General features: G+C 40.2%; 1 protein-coding gene across 4 annotated transcripts in view; it reads right to left on the bottom strand.

Annotated features, from left to right (window-relative positions):
- MBNL3 (muscleblind like splicing regulator 3) overlaps positions 1-24,403 on the bottom strand; it is a 117,896-nt gene extending 93,493 nt beyond the window's left edge. For 2 of the 4 annotated variants that reach the window (XM_043459108.1, XM_043459109.1), the window contains exon 1: positions 24,060-24,401. The gene's annotated coding sequence lies outside the window, so the exon portion shown is untranslated. Of the gene's footprint in view, positions 1-23,162; positions 23,507-24,059 lie in introns of those variants that run through there. The other 2 variants (XM_043459106.1, XM_043459107.1) reach the window with 2 other exon arrangements.
- Between the last annotated feature and the right edge of the window lie 258 nt (positions 24,404-24,661).

A 24,661-nucleotide genomic window follows, 5' to 3' on the forward strand; every position in this document is an offset into this window, starting at 1 on the left:
AGTTTGTGCTAGGTGCTTGCTAATGCAGGCCATATACTCAGGTCCCTTGACATTATGTGCACAATATAAAGGGATGCAAAAGAGCTTGCTTGAACTTAAGTTGTTGAGCAAGAGGGAGGCTTAGATTTTCCAGGAAGCCAACTAAGAGAAAGCATAGTTTGGATTCCTAGGGAGAGACAGAGCCTGCCTTAAATCTAAAATATGACCAAAAGGCATGCCAATGATTAGGAAATACAAGGGAACTGGTTATTGCTGCTTCTGTTTATTTACCTTAGTACAAGCTCTAGATTATTAGTCACTGAACAAGTGATGATTTCTAGAGATAATTACAGTACGTTATAAAGATTGTGGGTGTGTGCTCAGTCACTCAGTTGTGTCCAACTCTTTTTGACCCCATGGACTGTAGCCCACCAGGCTCCTCTGTCCATGGGGATTCTCTAGGCAAGAATACTGGAGTGGGTTGCCATTTCCTTCTTTAGGGGATCTTCCCGACCCAGGGATTGAACCCACATCTCCTGCATTGGCAGGCGGATTCTATTTGTTAGTAAATATTTAAGCCCAACTTAACTGTTTACATATTTTATCTAAGGGAACTTCAGAATAAAAGTTGATAATGACCATATATGTGAACGCTATAATGAACTGCTACTGAGAAAGCTTTCTTAGTGGGCACAATATAAATATGTTTGCATTTAATGACAAAGATAAAATTGTAATCTAAGTATATGATGAGGACATTGCAACAACTTGGTCCAAAAGGTTAAAAGAACAAAGTGGATTTCCCCGGGACCCTGGACTGAGCTGCACTTACTTTAGTGTCTAGTTCCTCCAGTCTTCTGTCTTCTGTACCAGACTGGCTCCCTCTCTCCTTCCTGTCGTTCTCAGCATTTTCTCATGTGCTTAAACCTGAAAATGACTATATCATCATTGTACTAGAAATAATGTGACACAATATAGGAAGAAGAAAGGCTAATGATACTGTAAATTAAGGCAAAAACAGTAATCTCAATGTTAATTTATTATTATTCTAAATGACTGTATCTGTCAATTGTTTTAACCAACTAAAAACCTTTATCAGCAGTAGGAGACTGAAAGTCACCACTAAATCATGGCTCCTAGATAGCATACTGGCCAATGATGCTAGTGGCTGACTAAAAAAATGCCCATGTAAACCTGGCCAACAGAATGGCATCAATGCAGTCAAGAAATGTAAATCCAACTCTGTGGTATGATCTATTTCTTGTAGATTATAAACTACACATCAAACATTCTAAAAGCACTGATCTCTTAGCACGAGATAGTGTGTGAGCTATGGAAATTTTATCAAGATAGCTGATAGACAGCCATGTAATTTACTGTAAAATTCTGTGGCCTTGTGAAAGGAGCAAAAAGGAATGTCAAAGTTGACCTCTCATTTCCAAGTACAGATAATGGAGAATCTACTTGGCTTTTGGGGTGAAAAGAGTCAAAGGACTATAGAGAAAACTTCACATCAACCTCCAATGATTTAAATTTCATTTAAAGGTGAGTGTGTATGATTTATGAAAAACAGAATAATAAAGCATGAAATTTCAGATGAATTGAAAATATAACAACAGGAAATATGCACACTGTGTTCACTAATCTTAGCCTGGCACTAATTTAGCATTTTCATGTACATCAATTCATTTACTGCTCATAACAATCCTATGAGGTAGATACCAGCATTTTCCCAGTTTTACAAATGGGGGAACTGAGGTACTGAAAGACTAAGTAACTTGCTCCAAGGTCACACAGTGGATTAGTGGAAAAGCCCCGGTCAATTTTGGGCATGCTCTAGAATGCTTGCTGCAATCACTAGTCTGTACTGCCTCCCACGGGCACAAAAGCACACAAACATAACCTAAAATTTATAGGCTTATTCCTAGATATTTGGGCACAGAATGAATCCCAGTACTTTTAAGTTCTACTAGGATATGATTTCTGGAGGTGCCAAGCAACACCAACAACAGTGCTACTTAAGTTTTATTTACAAATGAAGTATGTAATTGCACTGTATTCATAGATTTAATGTCAAAATACATGGCATTTGGTAGATGAGAAAAATGCAGTTAAACTTCACTGTGTTGGTAAAAGGTGAAAGCCTCCTGATTATGTGCATGTGTGCTTAGTCGCTCAGTCGTGTCCGACTCTTTGTGACCCCAAGGACTGCAGCCTGCAAGGCTCCTCTGTCCATGGGGATTCTCTAGGCAAGAACACTGGAGTGGGTTGCCATGCCCTCCTCCAGGGGATCTTCCCGACCCAGGAATTGAACTCGGGTCTCCTGCATCGCAGGCAGATTCTTTACCAGCTGAGCTACCAGGGAAGCCTTCTCACTGGATGTGTTGAAATGTAGAGGAGAATGCCTCTGCTTTCATATGCATATCAGATGAGTGGATGAATGAGATCCAGATACAGAACTATATTCAGGATTTCCGCATCCCCATCAAACATGTCTGCCCATCTCTATCTCAACAGTTGTCATACTATAGTGGAATCCTTGCTTATCTGTCTGCTCAACTGTGAGCTCCTCAAGGGCATGTGTTATTCATCTTCAGTGTTTGGCTCAATACCTCATATGCACTGAGTTACTAACAAAGTTAGTTACTAAGTTCCTAACACTTCCTAAACCAACCTAAGCAATGAGTATCTGCTAAATGGAAAACACTCTGCTGGTGGGGGAAAAAAAGATCTGTTCCACATGCAGGGTAGCATGGCAAAGTGGGACCAATAATGGCAGCACCCCAGATAACAGAAAAGGTCAGCATGAATCTTTCTGTAAGAAATCAACTTTCCCCATAAAGGTTATAGAATGAGTGGGAATCCCAACATGTCCCAATCCACTGCTTCTCTTTAAAAGAAGATCAACGACCCCCTCCATTTAGCTGTTGCTTAACTTTTATAATTCTTAAAATGGGAATAATATAACTGTCATCATACATAAGTCAATATAATTTTTAATAACAGCTTTATTGAGATATAATTCACATACCATGACACTCAGCCTTTAAAATGTACGATTCAGTGGTTTTAGTATATCCACAGATATGAGCAAAATCATCACAATTTTAGAATATTTTGGTCCCCTAGCCAAAGAATTTCTGTACCCCTTAGCTATGCCCCTACCCTTCCATTTCCAAGCAACCACTAATCTACATTCTGTCTCTATGGATTTGCCTATTCTGGACATCTTATATAAAAGGAATCATACAGTATGTAGCCTTTTGTGTCTGGCTTATTTCCCTAAGAATAAAATTTTAAATGTTCGTCCACGTTGTTGAATATACATATTGGTACTCTATTCCTTTTTATTCCTAAATAGCATTCCATTGTGTGAGTATACCACATATGTTTACCTATTCATCAGCTGATGTACATTTGGATTGTTTCCTATTTTGGGCTATTATGAATAAGTCAGTACAATTTTAAAACAACATGATTAGGCTAAAGAAGGAGATCCAAGGCATTATGGATAATGATGCTTTGTGATGCTCAAGTTATTAAAAAAAAAACTATCTTTATCTTAATACTACAAAATAAATAAATAAATTAATTAATTAATTAAAAAGAATACTTTTCTCAGAGTAAAACCTCAGCACCAAGAAATATGGCTGATTCATGGGATGTGTTCAATAAAGATATGCTGAATGAATAACCAACGCAGAAGAAAAAAAGGAAGAAAGAGAGCTGAAAGTGGGATAGAAAGCAGAGTGAAACAGAAAAAGTCCTGGAAGTCAAGTATCAGGGAAAAGTCAACCTGAGATTTAAAATGTGTGTGATAACTACATGCATTCAACACAACTGACATGAAAATCTCCTAAACAAACAATTCCTATAAAAATACCAGGCACTACCACCATTAAATAATAGTGTATGTTATTTACAAAACAGACTCACAGACTTAGGAAACAAACTTATGGTTACCAGAGGGAAAAGGTGGGGAGACAGGTAAATTAGAAGGTTGGGATTAACATATATACTCTATATAAAACCACGAACAAAGTCCTATTGTATAGGACAGGGAACTAAACTCAACACTGTAATAACCTAATCAGGAATTAATCCAAAAAAGAATAAATGTATACATATGTATAACCAAATCACTTCTCCATACACTGAAACTAACACAACATTGTAAATCAACTATACTCTAATAGAAAATAAAAATAAATAAATAATATTATATCCCACCATAATATGACTTTTGAAAAGTCTGACTGCTGTTACTGACAATATTGTGCCAAGCAGACTTATTCTGCACAAAGGTATTGTTAACTGAGTGAGGCTTTCTCCCTCCCACTTCTAGCAGTTTATAGGTCTATAACTTAGAAGTGTATTGCAAAGTTTACAGCATCTGGTCATGTCATATCTTTACTTCCTTCAAGCAGCACTGCTTTATCCAGTGCTCAATCCCAGATCACATAGTGAAAGCGACAGGCCACCAACTCAGGTTCTCAATGAAACCTTTTTTATATTTACACAATATAAACACAGACTATGGAGTCCCAGTTAACTTCAAGTTTGGACGCTGCCGTTTACTAGTAGCGTGTCTTTGGGCATGCTACCTAATCTCTTTGAGCCTCAGGTTCACCATCTGTAAAGAGGAGATAATAACAGCGACCTCACAAGGTTGCAATGAGGGTTAGATGAGATAATACATGGACAGTGCTTATCACAGGGCCTGGCACAAAGTCAGCAGCTGTTCCATTAGAAAACAGTACAAAATTGCATCACCTCTTCCTATCACTTCTTCATATAGTCTTAATATTAGTTTCATTTTCCTCTTTTCTTCCTAGTAAATTGTTCTAGGGTTAGGCCTTCTCTGATACTAAAAACCTGGTTATCAGTTAATGTTATGTTTAAAGAAAAAAGGATGATTGTTTTATTTTAGGTCAGATATTGCATAGGAAGGTACGCTTGAAAAAGATCCACAGATACTACATATCTATAACATAAGTTAAAACTGTTAAAACTGTTCCTGTGTATGTTTGTGTGAATATGTGTTGTGGAGCGGGGTGCGGGAACGGTGCCCGGGTTGATATGCTGTAGAAAATCAACTGCACAAATCACACATAGCTGGTATACCTAATTTTTCTCCATGTATGTTTTGCAGATTTGCTTTTTTTCCATATGACCTTGTTTAGCTTGTTGACTGCAGTCAGATAAATTGCCCCTTCCCCCTTCTCTTTGTCAACTGCTCTGCACATCTAAGACCATGGTTTTCAATTTGAATATTGGAAGAATCAAATTCCTGCCAAGAAAAGAAACTACAGACCGCTGGATGTCAACATGGATATTGAGGAACATTAGTGTTGTTCCAGGAACTGAGGCTAAAGGGCCAAATGCAAGGTCACCTTTGGAGATAAGAGGGAGCTCCAGTGATGAACAGACACAAGAGAAATCGAATAGAAGTGGAATCTGAAGAAAAGAGTAACTACCTCTCAAAGACAGATGGCAAGTCCTTTCAAAAAAAAAGACAGCAATTTTGACAAAACCAGACTTCCTTAGCTTTGAAAAAGACAACTTACTTGGCATTCTAAAGTAAATTAAATGTTTCTTGCAACTTAATGCAGCTGGGCAGAAGTGGACACAAAGACTTTTACTAAAAAGCCATTTTAAGAGAGGTTTGTTTGGAAATACTCTCTCATCACTCACTTTTGTCTTCCTTGCTGGAATTTCTCCACTCAAAGCTCGACAAACAAGTTGTCATTTCTTAGGTATTTATTACAGTATTAATCATACATGTGAACACACATACAAAAATAATGCATTAAAGACTTTGGGAAAAATACATTTTCTATATACATTTCTAATTATTTTAACCACTGATTGTGAAAAATTCAAATGAGTATCAATAATTTTGATTATTTAATTTGACTGTGTAAACATCATTGTTAAAAAATATAGTTTTACCGAGGTTGTTATTATAGATACTATAATCCCCAAAGGGTTCATTTGCAAATTCAATGTCTTTACTGAATCCAATAAATAACTGTAATAGTAATAAACCAGAGAGCAGACTCTGGAGGAGGGGCTCAGATGCCTGTGAGGTGTTGCTAACTGGTAACACGGAACACGGCCTTTAAAGAGATATCAGATTAAATTAACTTGTTAAGAGATGCGCAGAGTTCACAACTTGATTATCAAGCTGTCTGATTCCCTCAAAACAATATCCTCAATTTAAACCAACCATATAAACTTGTCTTCATTTGCAGTTCTTCCAATTATCAAGCGAAGAGTTGAAAATTGTTGATCACAGATTTAATCAGCCCATTCAGGCTATTATTTCAAGTTTGGATCTGCTGCCTGTTTTTACCAGAGCAAAGTAAAAAGATACTCTCAGTAACTTAAATGTGAAACCATTTAGTTTGCTTCATTTAGGATAGTATAGAAATACTATTTTCTCCAGTATAAAATGGTAAGGAAGAAGCTGAAACTAGAAATCATAAATAAGAAATTAAAGGTAAATTCTTTATAGTCATTTTAGAATTATACTTAACAAACATTTCCCTTGCATTGGGGGGGCATCTTTTAATCTAAGTTACTGCTGACTTTGTAGAGTGTGTCTTCTTGGCAGGAATATATTATTAAACCATTTTGATTTCTGTTGATGGAGTATTCTTAAATTCTTCTCAACAAGTCATGTTTGCACAGCAATTTATAATGTAGCATTAAAAAAAGCTGAAAAAATTATTTACACATACATACCCACTCATATGTATGTATATATGCATCTATACATATATGTGTGTACATACATATGTATGTGCATATACATATATGGGGCTTCCCTGGTGGCTCAGATGGTAAAGAAACTGCCTGCAATGTGGGAGACCTGGGTTCAATCCCTGGGTTGGGAAGATCCCCTGGAGGAGGGCATGGCAACCCACTCCAGTATTCTTGCCTGGAGAATTCCATGGACAAAGGAGTCTAGTGGGATACAGTCCATGGGGTTGCAAAGAGTCAGACATGACGGAGCGACTTAGCATGCATACATACATATATAGTTTGGGCGGGGGGAAAGGGATGGTAGCTTTAGTATAATTTAATCCTCAGAATATGGTATTCATTTTAACCATCAATTCCCAGGCATTCCACTTAAGAAAATATGGCAAAATAAACACAGTTTGGCAAATGCTGATTTAGTTAATCAGTACCTTTACAGTAACTTCAAAGATTTAAGTTTTTCAACATGTCACAAAATTTGCATCATTTTGTCTTCTCTCCAGAGTAAAAAGCATTTTCAGAATCTCAAAGTAACAACCATTTCTTTTTGTCTAGAATCAAACATCACCCTAGACATTAAATATAAGGCTTACATTAGAGATATTTGTACCAATTATCATCAGCTTCTAAGAAAGAAAGAACAAAATGCATCCTAGAAGAGAAAACTGGGAGAGTGATTAAAATGAGGGGAATTGAATCTGGACCCAAAGTTTGTTTTTTTAATTACATGTTAAAATATTAATATAAAATCCACAAAAAACAAAAGTTGCCAGATACAACTTAGGGAAGCTGTTTCCCATGTTAAAATTTCTAACTTGATGAAGGACTGACACTGAATCTGAGTCTAAAGGGAAATCACAGAGTAAAAGTCCATCCTTGGCAGTTATATTGGAATCATTATTTTTTATAGCTTTTACCACCTTCTCTTTCATTTTCATTGAGGCCTGGCCTATACAAAGATGTCAGTCACATTTTCACTAATTCAGTAGCACTGACTTGTCTCTAAAGCTACTTAAAAACAACCCTATCTATTATTTTGGCTGAATTCCACTGTCTTTTTTTTGTCCAAACCTATCCCAGTTCTTTTATGACAGGCTTAATCCTGTACAAAGAGAATAAACACCAGAGCCCTTCATAGATTACTCAATCAGATTGCACATATAATACTGTGCATATTAACCGAGACTCAGGGCAAGTAGGGTAGGCACTCAATATATATTTGGTGACTTACAGACATTTCTTATATTCTACATTTGATGAGTAAAAGTAGGATGAAAGAGCTCTCCACCTCTGCCTCCCTGCAGCCAGTAAGCACATTTAAGCCACTCCTACACTAAAAACAACAAAAACTCTTCCTTCCCTTGATCCTATTTCCTTGTTAAGTTCCAATATTCTTCATTCTTAATCATCAAGTGTCTCAAAAAAGCAATCATTACCACTTTCATTTCCCAAGTTTTCATTAACTCCTCAACACTCTGCAAACTGGTTTCTGGTCTTTAAAAAGTCACCCATAACATTTAAAATACCAAAACCAGTGGCCTCAACTTACATAATTCCTTTGATATTGGTTGATATCCCACTCTCCTAAAAACTTTCTACTTTGCTTCTGTGGCACAAAGCGATTCCTCCTCTGATGCTCTCCTTGGGCTGTGCTGGACCACTCCTAGGGGTAAGAGACTGACTCCCAAGGCCTTACTCTACTATTCTCTGCATTTTAAACAAGTTTAATCCAATTTTGTTCTAGGCTTTTCTATGTAGCTGTTTCAGCAGCACTTTCACTCAACATCATTTCACACTCCTGACTCCTTATGCTTCATCCTCTGTTATTTCCCACCCTACTGTAGAATTTGAAACTCAATATTAAAAAACACTAAGATCATGGTATCCAGTCTCATTCACTTCATGTCAAATAGAAGAGTAAAAAAGTGGAAATAGTGACAGATTTTATTTTCTTGGGCTCTGAAATCACTGTGGACAATGACTGCATCCATGACATTAAAGGACGTTTGCTCCTTGGAAGGAAAACTATGACAAACCTAGACAGTGTATTAAAAAGCAGAGACATCACTTTGCTGACGAAGGTCCATCTAGTCAAAGCTATGGTTTTTCTGGTAGTCATGTATGGATAGGAGAATTGAACCATAAGGAAGGCTGAGTGCCAAAGAACTGATGCTTTTGAATTGTGGTGCTGGAGAAGACTCTTGAAAGTCCCTTGGACAGCAAGGAGATCAAACCAGTCAGTCCCAAAGGATATCAACCCTGAATGGTCATTGGAAGGACTGATGCTAAAGCTGAAGCTCCAATACTTTGGCCACCTGATGTCAAGAGCTGACTCACTGGAAAAGACCCTGATGCTGGGAAAGATTGAGGGCAGGAGGAGAAGGGAATGACAGAGGATGAGATGGTTAGGTAGCATCACTGACTCAATTGACACGAGTTTGAGCAAACTCTGGGAGCTAGTGAAGGGCAGGGGAGCCTGATGTGCTACAGTCCATGGAGTCACAAAGAGACAGACATGACTTAGCAACTCAACAACAACAACATCTGTAGCACCATCCACCAGTCATTTGTTCTATCAAGATGATTGAGAGATTAATGTTGGCTTGACTGAAAAGGAAATAAATTTCTTCCCTGATGGAAGAGGCAGGCCATAGGTCATGAGATGGTCCTCAAATAATGAAGAGAATACGACTGGACAATGAAGAAATTATTTTGTGTTTGTGAGGGTGGTGTGGGGTTGTATTAAAAAGTGAGCAAAGAGCTGAAGGTACAATCTTTAGCCCAATATCTACTGGTGTGAAAGAGCATGCTTGCTTAGCTAGAACCAACTGCATTTCGTAGCTAGAGGAAATGTCATAACAATAATGAAAGTACTAGCAGGGCTCAGAGCATCTGGCTTCAGTAACTGTTCGATAAATGTCAGTTGATGCTAAATAAACACCTATTATAGGACCTTTTTATTGGCTGTGAAAGTGGGGGTTCAAATTTTATTCCTATATATAAACTCCTGCCTACAGATATTAAGATAGATTTAAAAGTATAATACATTACTGGAGGTGAAGCTGGTAGTAAGCACTGCCACCCAAGAACTCCAAGAGCCAAGGTCACCCTGTCTGGGCCTGCCGACATAAGGTGTCAAGGGAAGTTGCAGGCCTCTGACATCTCACGTGCTTAAGTTTTATACCCAGCAAATCAGAAAGGGACCCTTCATGACACAAAAGCAATGGCTGTTGATTTAACTTTCTGCCTTCGTACTGCCTCAGTTCTGTTCTGCTCTAGGATGCTGAAAGTTTGACGACTCCAAAATCTGGATGTGTCCTCCGCAACACTGCCTCTACAGGAATTCAAGGAAACCAGCTTATTTTCACTTAAGAACAAACCAACCAATCAACCTCTCATTTCAAGAGGGGTTTGCTTTGTTTTGTTTGAATTATTACCGACATGAAGAACAGGAACCAGAGCTCCTCTCCTGAAACTGAGAGGACCAAGCTTTTGTTTTTCCTATGTCCAATTGTTGCAGGCTTCCCAAAAGTACTAATGGTGGCAATTCTTAGAACCAGGGAGCTTTCCTCACTTAGGAAAAATTCTGCCAATAGGAATACCAACATCTTAATTTTTTTGGCCGTTTTTCTGATCCCACAGAAATGAGGAATAAGTTATAGGGAATTACAAAAGCAAAAGACTAGTAAATATAGCATCTCTTTCTTTCTTTCAATCTTCCTTCTTCATTCTAGAAGACAGTATGCCCTCACAGTCTCACTGCCTTCTAAGGGAAATAGTCATTCACAATAAACAAACTCACCAATTGAGGGTCTTATGTTCCATGTATACCTTGAGGTTTTAAATGAAATTTGACAGATGTGTTACACAGGAGATCATTATATTTCTCAGACTGAGAAAAGCTAGGATGATGTGTGAAATGAATGACAGCTTGGGGTTTAGGTGGATGTAGCACACCTTCTTCCACAGCTTCTTTTTATTACTATTAATTTGCCAAGTATTCACAAAAAACCCCACGGGGCTAAAGTGAAAGAGGTAGCTAAGTGTCCATCAATATATGAAAAGATAAAGAGGATGTGATACACACACACACATACACACAACGGAATACTATTCAGCCATAAAAAGAATGAAATAATGCCATTTGCAGCAACATGGATGGCCCTAGAGATTATCACACTAAGTCAGACATAGAAAGACAAGTATCATACAATATCACTTAAATGTGGAATCTAAAAATAATGATACAAATATACTTATTTACAAAACACAAACAGACTCACAGACTTCAAAAACAAACTACTGGTTACCAAAGAGGAAAGGTGGGAGTGAGGGATAGATTAGGACTTTGGGATTAATATGTACACACTACTATGTATAGAATGGACCAATATATAGTAGGTATATATATAGATATCATATATAGATCATATATATATATATATATATCACTTTGCTGTACACCGAAAACTAACATACTATAAATCAACTATACTTTAATCAAATTTAAAAATAAAAATAAATACATATACTGAAATACTACTCAGCAATGAACAAAGAATGAAATTTTGCCACTTGCAACAACATGAATGGACTTGGAAGGCATTATGCTGGACATCATGCTAAGTGAAACAAATCAGACAGAGAAAAATAAGTTTTGTATAATATCACTTATGTGTGGAAAATAAACTAGTTAATATAACAAAAAAGAGGCAGACTCACAGATAGAAACTAGTCGTTACCAGAGCGGGGAGGAGCAACAGAGGAGTGAGGGAATGGGAGGCACAAAATATCAGGTATAAGAAAGACGAAAGGATGTACCGTACAACATAAGGAATATAGGCAATATTTTATAGTAACTATAAATGGAGTAGAACCTTTAAAATTGTATAAAAAATTTTAAAGTAGCTGACATCCCAAACCAATGGCAAATTTTGTTTGCCCCAAACACACAAAACTATCACATCCTTGTTGCAGCCGAAAATCCTGAATAACTCACATTTAAATGGCCCACATCTTATTTTAACTACTCTAGCTACTAAAATGTTTATGATGAAACAGATCCTATAGGCAAAGTTATCCTGTGGCCTAAAAACATACATATTAGTGCTCTCTAAACAGCTTTAATGAACAGAACAAGAAATAGTTAAAACCTGTCACTCCAAAGATAAGGAAATGTATGCAGATTCATTCATCATTTTTTAGTTTTTATCATCATGAATAGAGTAATCCATGGAACATTTCTGTCAGTGATGGTATAACACTTTATTACGGTGCTTAATTTGTTTTACATCCCATTTAATGAATTGATTGCTAATTACACAACCATTAGATGTGTAAGCCTTTCTCTATTCTTAAGTTTTAAATATGGTATGTCTGAAGAGGGAGATAAAACTCATTTACAGTGACAGAGTTTAGATATCAACTCATTAGAACTGAGATTGTATTTTATTTCCAGAGCAGTAACTTAAATTTAACATTTAAATGTCTGATGAAAAGCCTAGTTTCATTTCATATTGTCAGTGTGGAGAAAACAGCAGGGCTTAACGGCTCTGAAAGATGTCCACAGTAAAAGACCTTTGGGAATGAAGTCAACATGTCCAGTCATAAAAGAGGTTTCATGGCACTGGGAGAGAACTGGGGATGGGGCGGGGCAGATCCTTATGATCCTATTGGAGACACAACAGTACCCTAGAAGGCTATATTGTACTCTCCCTAACAATGATTTAATTCAAAGGAATATGCACAAATTATCCAGATTTTTAAAGCTGTTTCCAACCTCTTAATGGATTATACTCAGTACCTTATGTGAGTAAATCCTTTCTTTCCTAGTTCTGGGCTTAATTCTTTTCTTTGGGGGGGGGGCTTAATTCTTATCAGTGAAAAGTAAAAGTGAAAGTCGCTCAGTCGTGTCTGACTCTTTGAGACCCCATGGACTATACAGCCCATGGAATTCTCCAGGCTAGAATATTGGAGTGGGTAGCCTTTCCCTGCTCCAGGGGATCTTCCAACCCAGGGATTGAACCCAGGTCTTCCGCATTGCAGGTGGATTCTTTACCAGCTGAGCCACAAGAGAAGCCCAAAAAAGTAATTAGAAAGGCTATGTGACAACTGTCATCTTTATTTGTGTAATCATTCCCATCAACAGGACTTTCCTGGTAGCTCAGTTGGTAAAGAGTCAGACGCGACTGAGCGACTTTCACTTTCACTTTCTCATTAACATCCTAGGTATATTTAACTTTCAGCTTATGCCTCCCATTCACAATTTTACAATTCATTTTAAAGTGTGCCTTTGTTCACTGCAGGAAAAAAATAGCCACCCACAGGTTTTCTTCCAACATATGGTAAATGTGTACATTTACAACTTATTTAAAAATCAGTTTTCTTCTTTCTTAATATGACCATTTTAGATTTGTAAAAGCCAATTTTTAAATTCTTTACACTTACATTAAATTCATCCTATAACAATGTGAGCTTTTTTTCTATACATAAATTTTTTGACCACTCTTTTGCTGCTAGAAGCACCTCACATCCAGCCATCTCAAGATTTTTAGTTATTGTTGTTGTTTTTCTAAGATGTCCTCTTTTGGCTTCTGCTCATAGGTAACCTTGTTTCCTGTGTCTCATGGTCTATCAACACCACTTGGTAAAGACATAATACTTACATAAAGTCCATACCCTCTGGACTGCAACAGTATCATAGATGTTAAATCTTACAGCATTCCTACAGCATTATGTCTCACTTCTTAGTTTGAAAAACAGACACACACCTGTCAGGGTACTTAAACAACATCATTCAATATGTCAGCAACCAAGTCCCCGGTATCTCTTGACTACCTTCCCTTCAAAAAAAGAGGAAAAATCATTTTTGACCTGGTTTGAAATAACATCTACTAAAACACTGACTTTTAAACTTTTCAACAGGAACAAATAATAAGAAACACAGTTTAACATCCTAAGTATATATGTGTATAGATCTGAAATAACAATCTCATCAAAAATATTTAAATGTATTACATGATCTATTTTGATGTTTTCTTGCTATATATTCTATTCAATTTTGTTTAAAAGAAATGCTAGTCATAACTTCCTAGGTGGATTTCATTATGCACTAATGACTTGCTGCCTACTACTTGATGACTGCAGTGATAGAAAAATTAAGACTTACCACATGCCACAAGGTAATGGGATTAGTTCTGCTAATAGTAGGGTAAATCTTCATTAATTATGAGGCCACTAGTACAGACTACAGTAACTGAATCCGAACCAGCATGAAATATATTTGGGGATAACCTACAAAGAAAGGGTTTGCTAAACAAAACATGATGTCAAGAAGATGGAAGGGGTATTTAACCTCTTAGAACAAGATATCTCTAAGGTTTCTGGATCATTATTTAAATGCATCTGTGCTGCTAATTATAAATGCATGTTAATATTCAGGTCAATGGGACATCTACTCAGAAGAACCTTGTTTGTTCTTAATCCAAAACATTTTGTAAATCAGAATATTATATTGAATCTGAGCTTGAAAAATTTGAGTGCATCTTAACATTCAAATGCAAGAATTCTCAACAATAAAATCACTTTGGAACTGTTTTGTTTAGTTCATCCAAGTCACTTTTTTTTATAAATGTGTTTCAGGTATCATCTACTAATAACAACAGTAACTGGTATACAGTTCATGTGTAGAGTGTTTTAAACTTCAGAAAACTCTTTTAATTTTGAAGATGCTGATGACCAGCAATCTTTGGATTACTGAATATTTAACAAGCTTATAATGACATTTTCCAGACCCAAAAATGAAACTTAATATTTGGTGTGCTCTGCCTGTGACAGATGACTCAATCCCATGAAGAAATCCAGGTGCCTGGCCTATTACGATTGCCTGTTTTTCAGAGGTCGGGTCCACCCCTGCCATTCCCCTACCAAATTTGGAAGATATGAAAGAAAACTTCAAGGTAAAAGACTAAGTCAAGTTCTGAAGTGGGGGTGTCCCAGAACCCCCTTATGTGGAGGTATCTATTAAACAACTTAGAGCAGATGTTTATCCTTTATAAACATTTAACATTTTTGCAAATTGAAGGCTTAAGAAGCTAAGGGAGTAAAGGACAGGCCAGGAAGTCAGGGATTCCTGGATGTGAACCTAATCTTGGTCCTATTCTGCTTTTGCTCTAAATCAATGCCAAATGCTTCACACCTCAGCTGCTTTATAGCAGGCAAGAATTATACTGCAGACGAAACCGTTTCCTGAGAATGTCTTAGGTTAAATGGTTAATATTACAGCCCTCAAAGATACTTCCTTTCACAAGAGGTGAAGCATTCTTCATACATATTATTTACCTTCTTTACATTAGGAAATTGAAACAGAATATTGGTGTCCTGCTTAACTGACCTTGAAAAGAGATCATTCTTTCCATCCCTAAATTCTTGTCCACTTCACAATGAATTGGTTATCCAACCAGTTAGGAAATTCAATCCTGTGATCTTAAAGGTTTTTAAGGGCGCTGTAACACCTGTGAGTTGACCATTTAGGCAGCTAATACTGGGCCAGCTCAGGACCATCATCTTTCTCTGTCCTCTCTCCATGGGTCATCAACCTGAAGGAAATGCCCTCCTCATCCACGTCTTGATTGAGTACCCTCTTGGGAAAGTCAGTTGGTCCTGGTCATGAGAAGAAGGTCCATTTTTCACACCACAAAGCAGCACCTCCATATCTGGCCCTGCTTTGGGCTCTTCAAAAGGCAGACTGTGTTTTCACTTTCTCCCCACCACTTCATGATAAAAGCATCCTGGTCCCTTCGTGGCATTTAATGAATGGTCCTCTCTCCCTGGATTTGGACCGTTGGCCTTTCCGACCAGTCATTAACTGGCAGGAAATGCCCTTCTCAGCAATCACTATTGTGTAAATAGAGCTATAAACTTTCGAATGCCCCTGCAACCCCAGACCCTAAAGCTGCACGTGTGTGGGGGGGTGTGTGTGGGCAGATCTTTATTGTAAAAGTACTGCCTTCCAAATTAAACTCAAACCGCATGATACAGTTCATAAAATAAACAAAATATGCAGTCCAGTGACAGATTTACCGTGGCCCTACAGAATAAAGCCAAAAACAAAAATTCATCTCTATACGGAAAACACTGCTACTTTTGACCCAAATAGCCCCCAAACAGGAAGTGAAAAGCAAATAGGCAGCTGTGGCCTCACTAAGTTATGAAGGAGACCAGGGCAAACGGCATTTCCTGTCATTGCTTGTCACCATTTCTCAATGCCTCTGTCGGAACTGTTTTCATAGATGGCTAAAAATATTATGGAAATTTCTTTGGGGATAAGATGGAAGGCAATGAAGGGAGCTGTTAGATGACCTAGACTTGAAAGTGAAACATGCAACTTTTACCAAAAACTTTCCTTAGGACTAGTCACACAACCAGTCACTTGAACTTCTGCATTTTTATGAATACAGGAATAACAGACCATATGAGCAAAAGTAAAAAGTAAAAGTGCTCAGGATCAGACATTAGATAACCTAGATGTTTCCTGTTAATTTCAGGTCAGTTTTCAGAACAATTTGCATGCACCTGATGAGTAAGGAGAGAACTGCAGACTATAATATCCCAGAGAAGAGGAACTAGCATCTTCAGTTTGGTTTCTCTCTCCCTCTGTCTCTCACCAGCCCACAATATGACCTGTATAACCTCAAAGTATGTGCAGGTATGAGAGGTCTCTAAGGGAATCACATTTTAGATCCTTCACTATTGTCAACACACTCTTCACACCATATGGAGGGATTCCTGTCTTTTTTCCAGAACTGTGAAATGCCAAGCCCTGTGTCGCATTTCTGTAGTCTCTCAACTTCTCAATCACCAAAGATCCTTGGAGGGGAAGTTTCAGCTGGAAAGTACAAGCGTTTTGCCCTCATGTTATTGCTACACTGAAGCTCTCGGGATGTCCAGATGAATCCCCCAGGAAAACCAGGTTTATCAAAGAAAGAGGATTACTAAACAGTAGCAGGGCAGCTAGTTGGCCAAAGTTCTGCCAAACTTTCTCCGAAAAGAAAGGCCTTCCCTTGGGGAGACTGTGAGTGTGATCCCAGCCCAGACCCTGGCTTCAGAAAGCCGGCAGAACACTTATAGACCAGTCCCTTCCTGTGGCTGTGGCCACTGCTACAGGCATTTATAAAATAGATCAGACTACCCAGCACCTCCTCGACCCGCATGGTTTTCTACATTTTGAAGCTCTTAGACATAAAAAGTGACCCTATAATCTATATATTTTTCACCTCATACTTCTGGACGAGCTAAGAAGGTTTTCTTCATGCTATCCAATCACTCAGGAAAGATGCTGACATCAACAACCTGAGAGTTTAAATTTTGCTCAAAATCACCTCTGAAAAGAATCCACTCTTCTTCTCTAGGAGGTTCACTGATAATAGATAGCAAGGTGGGGTGGGGGGACACATCAATGTGTTCGTTCTTTAACAAAAAAAAAAAAAATTGGGCCATTTATGGAGTGCCTGCATTTCAGTGGACAAGAGCAAACTCCAGTAGGGTGCTGAGAAGGAATGTGATCTCTGCCAGTGTGCCACGCATCTGGTTGAGTGTGTTTCTATATATTTTAAATAGAACTTGGAAAAACCACTACTGAGTACATGGATCCAATCATAATAAAGCAACCACCCTAACATTATGTGACAATCTCATTTTCTCAGTTTGTAAAGCAAAAAAAAAAAAAAAAAGTGAGAAATTATACTATGAGATATATGTCCAAATTAATATTATACATGGTACTTTTGTTCTGCTTTGTTTTCCTGTGTGAAGACTGAAGACTAAAAACAAAAGTTGAAATGCAAGCTCTCTGGTTCTTCCACTCTCTTGTTCTTTGCTAACAGGCCAATTGCCCCCCGCCAAATAAAAACACAGCCCCTTGTTTGGTTTCTTCACGCTGCTATATAAGGAGAGACTCCAAAAGCTGTACCTAAAGCCTCATGGTCCTCTGGGCACAAAAGATGATTGTGGTGGATCTGAAATGGCAGCTCATCTCTTCCACAGGGTGGACTTTGCTTTCTGGATACAGTAAAAAGAGGCGCTATTCACACCTGTATCTTGGTAAATAAAAACCTATGCAAATTCACCCTCTAAATGGGCAATCAGGTTTTGAGTGAAAATGAGACAGCTCTCAGTGTCCTTTTGGGGTTTTGTCTGACTTCATCACTTTCTAAACTATACATGACACAAGGCATCTGAGTCATGGTATTTCTGATTTTGTTCCTTTTTTTTTTTTTTTTAACCTGGTAAAAAGGTTTGAAGGACTGTTTCTACATAATTTCTGGTTGCGGACTGATTTCTCTGGGATGTGCTCTGGGGATACACTAAATGCAATGACAGGTGACATCTGGCTTTCAGGCTACTCCTGGAGGTCTCAGCCCAAAGGCTGCCATTGCCTGCTTTTCCCTGGACTTGGGGCAGAGCTGCTACCATGGCGTCAATCAGGATATTCTGTTTGTTGTTGTTGATAATTTTTTTTGTCAATAAAAAAATAGATAATGCTACCTGAAATCACAGGAAGGCCGTTCATAAAATACAACAACAAGTTAGAAAGAATATCTTCCCATTTACTTAACCAAGTTTTACTGAGAACCCTCCCTGTAGCTCAAATGATAAAGAATCTGCCTGCAACTCAGGAGACCTGGGTTTGATCCCTGGGTTGGATCCCTGGGTTGGGAAGATCTCCTAGAGAAGGGAATGGCAACCCACTCCAGTATCCTTGCCTGGAGAATCCCATGGACGGGGGAGCCTGGCAAGCTACAGTCTGTGGCCGCAAAGAGTTGGACACGACTGAATGATTAACAGTACTACCAACTACTGTGTACCAGGCACTGGGGATATAAAGGAGACCCAGGAACTTGCCTAATAAGGAGTTACTCGTACATTCAAGGAAACCTGAATAAGCCTTAAGAAACTAGTCTCAAATTTCCACGCCAGTTGCAGGCGATGCCAAGGAGCTCAAGATTCAAAAAAACTGGTGGGGACAATTTTAAGTTAATTTGAGTAATCCACATTGGAAAATAAGATCAAGCAAACTGTCGGTCTCTAGGATGCTCCCATGGCCTTAAGGAGATCACACAGCCTGTCAGAAGCCTAGTGCCAATCTCCTGCAATTCTGCCCAGACTGCCTTTCTCAGTTGGAGGCCCTTTCCTTCTGGGCCCTTCAAGGTCATCCACTGTGTGGTCAGAAAACTAACCTCTGCCTAATGTTAGAAACAAATCACTCCTTCTACTCATGAGCCAATGTAATGCTGATAGAAGAAGGCCCTAAGAGTAGACATAATATCTTAAATAGCATGCCTAATTGATTTCTAAATCTCTATTAATCAGTCTCTTTTATTTCACTTAACACTTTGGTCTCCCGGCTATCATGAAGAGTTCTGGGGTTACTATGCTTGAGCTTCTTGAAAAGGATTATACACATATAGAAGGAGAAAAAAATATGTATGTGTGTGGCATGTAGGTGAATATATAACATACATGTTATATATACTGTACATGTTATATACATTTACATATATATTCACTTACATGTATACACCTCTACACACACACATACTTAAATCAAGCTTTCTTTCATTTCTGCTTCCTCTTGAGTTCTAATCAACATATTCTAATTAACTTATTGGAGTTCAACATACAGAGCCTCGGAGAGACATAGTGTAATGCAAACATTTACTATAGTTTATTGTGAAGTGTTTTTCTTTCATTCTTAGAATTGGGGGAGTGCTGTAAAAATAGGTATTTTTCTATAATCATCTGGGAATAAATCAATGCAGGGTTGTATAAATTGTCCTAAGATGAAGACTAATTTATATATTGTGCACATGCGTGTGCTTCCATGCACCCAGACAACTTGGGAGTGCCTTTATTTCTCAAATAAAAATAAGGTCCTTCTTCCCAGCTGCATTATTTTACCATCACTCTTTTAAAAACACAGTCGCTCAAAAAATAAAAAATAAAAATAAAAACACAGTCGCTCAACTTAATACCAAGGAGAAGTAAATTATGGTTTTATATTGTGTATTTATTAGAATGATCTGGGAAAAAAACTTTTCTGACTCCTTTTAGGTCAAACGGACAGCATTAACACCTGATAATGTAATTGATACCTTATTTATCCTAATGCTCAGAGTTGTCTTTCCAACACTGTCATTTGGCTGTCTTGAAGCAATATATAACCATTCAGGAAGAGCAGGATGCTTCAGAACCGGATTCCTTAAGATCTAAAAGCTTACATTAATATGGCTCTATCTGCTTTCTTTTGGGTCATAATTTGTGTTTGTTTTGGGTTGATCAGCAATTAAAGGTACTTCCTCCCAAACAGTTTATTCTCTTAGAGGGAAAGGGCCCACGTCATTTCATCTGAGGACAGGTTTCCTTTTATTTATTTATTTATTTTTTGAATCGAGAGCTCTGGCACATGGAGCAAGGGACAGGACCCCCCTCCCCCAAAGAGACAAAACTTCTGATTTCTACTCTCCTGACATCACATACATTTATAAAAGAGGAAAAATCCATCTGGTGACCCTACCACACTGTCATAAGACAACTTAACTGCATGGAGCACTTTGACGAAGTCAAGGTGTGCACAGCCTGCATGCTTTTTCAGACACTTGATAGCTGTAACATGTCAGTGACCATTATCTAACTTTAATTATGGGATCAAATTACTTGTCAAACATGGACTGTAAATTATTCTTGTCTGCTAGGCCCCAATCTCTGTTTGTAATCCTATCAGACAGTTTGATTTATTTTAAAACAGAACAATTCTGCCACCTTCCTGAAAGGACTGTGCTAATAATAAGCAGGATAAGTTTACAGTTTTGGGAAGGAAAATCTTCATCACATTAGGGGTTTTTTACTCTTTTCTTCCTTTCCCTTCCCTCTCACATATAAAGACATCTGGGGGGAGAACAAAACTGTACTTCCGACTACACTGTGAGCATCCGCACGGCAGCCCAGACACGGCCACTGTTCCAGCACGTGCACCACTGTACCGCCTCCAAAGGCAAGACCTTTCTTCCCCCAGGCTGCTGTGATGACTTTTTCATAGGGCAGAGCTGGGCAGATAATAATACACCTACCGGTCAGAAAGATGAACTACACAAGAGCCTAGCAGTGCAGTGAGAAGCGAGGGAACCCATTTGAGGCAAATACAATGCAGGCAATGAAGGGAAAGAATGTCCTAAATGACTTCAAATGTTGAGGTTCTAGCCAGTGCACAAAAAGCAAACTATCTTCTGTTTAAAAGCTGAGCACAAAATCTGCTCCTCTGTGAGTTTACCAACTACTCATTTTTTTTTTTTTTAACTCAACATGTACTAAGCACCTAATTTGTGCAAAGCATTGCTTAGGTAAAAGGTAGGTGCAGGAGATTACCAAAGAGAATTCGGATACCAGTTCGGAATCATAGGTTTTATCCCCCATAAAAGGCACCTGTTGTGAAACGCCTGGACTGGACAGTTGAGGGGAATCATTAAGGCAGCAAAGGAAATTAGAGAAATGAAGCGCCTCTTAGAGTGAAACATGCAGTCACCACCTCTAGCCCAGCACCATATCAATTCTCTCTCAAAATATATTTTTTTTCTGACAAACTCCTTTGCTTATGTTTTCATACAAGGTCTCCAATCTCATCAGTCTAGGAAGCCACTGAATGTTTAACTGGCAAAATGTCTTCATAATGTCTCTGACACGTGTTCAGCTTATCTATTCTGGCCCCAAGGTTTAGCCCCCCCACCCCACTCTTTTAAGGATGCATTTGCCCAAAGTCATTCAGCAACAAGGCAGCACGTGAGGAAGCAAAGCTTCATGAACTGGAGTCTAAGGATGTAATCACTAAAAACTGGAGAAGGTCCTTTGTGACATCCCTGCTCTCTTGCACAAATGCAGCTTATCTATTTCTCTACCTGCAAGAGGAACTCTCCTTTCGGATGTGAAGTAATGAACTTCCCTAAACACTTCTGCCACCAATAATCTGAAAAATGGATTATACAGTAAATTCCACTGCAAACAGTTCAGTTCTTTCTAGGCACACCACAGCACCTGGACAGGAAAACTGCAGCATTCCGAACAGGTGCAAAACAATCTCTTTACCCCCACCACTCCTCGGGAGCTAGTTGATTTTAATAACAGGAGAATCTGCCAGCCAAGTTGCTCCTATTGCTTTGGGAGAAGTCAAAAGTGGACAGAGGTAGAATAATATCACCTGGGTTATGGGTAGAAGCCCTTTTAGGCTATGTTCAGGGAAGTTTCAATAAATATGAAAGCATCTCCCTGAAGTATTACATATTGAGAAACATTTTAAAAACAATGTTTAAAAGTATTTAAACATTAAGGACTAGATTTCTCGTAGGAAAAATGGAAAAATGTGAATATAACTAGAAAAATCCGAGGGCGCTGGTAAGCTCCATGGTCAATATGCCTTTCATCAGAGGGAAAAAAAAAAAAACCTCAGGTGAACTGTATTAAACACTGACGTCTAGTCATTAGTACAGCTATTCAACAGTCCACTTTCCAACCATTATACCAGTAACTACCCAAAGACTTATTAAACCAAGGTGTCAACATAGTGAAAAATTAGCAATCATTTCAAAATTAAATCTTGCAAGTTTCGTTTTAATTGGTGCTTTCCCGTCAATTAACCTGTGGCATTATGCTGTGAGGATTCATACCCAATTCAAAAACACCAGCAATTTAGGAACATCTCAAAAAAAGAACTTTTGGAAAACACGCTATCCTAATTACAGCATCAATAAATTCACCCTCACTGTTGTATTAATCTATATAAACTAATGGTCAGCAGACAGAAAAAAACACAGTAGGTCTACTAACGATAAACCTACACAACTGAATCACTGAATGTTAACTTGGGTTGCTGGTCTTGATTTAATTTCATTGTCTAACCATAAAAGCTTATCGTGTGAACGCTAAAAATGAAAGTTCTCTTTTCAAGAGTCTCCTGAAATCTACCTTCAGGCCCTTTCGGATGCCGATAGTAAAAGCAAGCTGCCTAAATGTGTTGCTCCGCAGCGGGAAGTGAGACCAGACCGCGCAGCAGGAAAGCTGGGGCACTGCCCACGTTAGCGCACCGCCCCTGGGACGTGAGCGCCTAGAAGCAGTTGCGGATGGTATGCCGTACACGAAGTTCCTTTCAATGACAAAACACGCATCATATATGCCATACAGACATATAAAGGAAGGAGAAAGAGGGAAGCAGAAAAAGAAGAAAGATGAAAGCCCCTAACGTTAACAAAGTTGCAGGATGACTTTTCCTTCTACTTGCCATTTTGAAAAATAAAGTTTAAAAGGCGTTCGATTTCGCTGGCGCCCTAGAAAGGCAGCCACGCTCGGCAGCCCCAACTCCTGGCCGGCCTTACCTTCTGCTGCTAGCGCGAACCCAGGGGCTAAGGGGTCCCGCTCTCAGCGGCGGCGGTGGCGGGGGCAGTGGCACGCGCCATCTGTTAGCAGCAGAAGCAGAAGCCGCGCTGCGCGAGGTGGCCCCGGTGCGGGGAGAGCCTCTAGCACGGGTGACTACCCAATGCCGCCATTTTAAAGCGAGGCTCCCGAAATCATTAGATATAAGCAAATTAAAGCCCGCCCCACCTACAGAACTTCGGGGCTGGGACGAGCAACCCGGCTTCGAGTCGGCCGCGGTGGGGTAGAAAATGTCAAGTGAGAGACGCGTACAGGACAGCCGGCCGCAGGCGACATCCCTCCGACCCCCTCCCCGCCCCCGCCACCCCCCGGGCTCGGGCGAGCCTCTTTGCGGGTCCAGAGACCGGAGGATTTTCTTGTCCTCCACTGTTCCGGGACCCTTCGCTGGGGCCCGCCGGCGGGCTGGGGGACAGTGGGGGACTGGGGCCGGCCCTCCCCGCGCCTCCCTAGCGCTTGGTTCAGTCCACTTGGAGCACACCTCGCGCTCCCCGGCTCCCCGGCGGCGGGCGGGCGGGCGCGGGGCTCCGGGCCCGGCGATCGGCTGTCATGGCAACCCGGGACCAAACCCCGCCCGGCCGCAGCCAAAGGCGTGCCCTCCGCCGGCCGGCCGGCTGTCCGGCCGGTCCTGGGCAGCGCCCGGCCACCCGGCGGCCCTCGCGGGGCCCCGCGCCCGGCACACGCGCGGCGCGCCGAGGGCGCGGCGCCGGCAAGGGGACTCCCGGCGCCCCAGCGGCAACTCCCGCCCAACTCCGGCGGGCTGGGAAGCGGCGCGCGGCCCCGCCCGGCCAGGTAGCGCGGCGCGCCCCGCACCGGCCCCGCACCGGCCTCGCCGACCTCACCTGGCCCGGCGCCCGCGGCTCCCAGCTCCAGACGCGGCGGGAATGCAGCGGCGTGCGGCCCCCCACTTCGCGCCCAGCCCGGGACTCTCTGTCCTCCGCCTCCCTCGCTGCTCCGGGAGAGCGCCAAAAAGTCGCGCTCCAGATCCCGCTCGCTCCGAGGGCTGGCACACTCTTTCTGTAGCACTCTGTATATCGGTGGAGTCTTTCTTCAGCTCACGGGTCTCGTGGAGCCGAGCGCGGGCTTTATTCTCAGGGGGTGTGGCGCCCCTTCCCCCAGCCGGCCGGCCCAGCCCCCACTGCAAGGGCTTTTTGCCATTTCATTATTAAGGGAAGGGGCTGGGGCAGCAAATCATAACGCGCAGGTTTTACAAAAGCGGGAACAAACAGAACTTGCACACTGTCCCAGAGGGGAAGGCGGTGGGGGTGGGGGAGGGGGAGGGGGAGGGGGAGGGAGGCAGCAAAGTTTGTGAGCTGCACGAGCTGAGCTGCCAATGAGCAGTGCAGTGCGGTTCAAAGCTGGACGCTTCCAGACACTCTGGCTATGAGATTAAATAGGTAATTCCAAAAATGACCGCAGTCAATAAATACGTCGGCCCACGGAA

The sequence above is a fragment of the Cervus canadensis genome, chromosome X (genome assembly GCF_019320065.1).
Source record: "Cervus canadensis isolate Bull #8, Minnesota chromosome X, ASM1932006v1, whole genome shotgun sequence".
Lineage (NCBI taxonomy): Eukaryota > Metazoa > Chordata > Mammalia > Artiodactyla > Cervidae > Cervus > Cervus canadensis.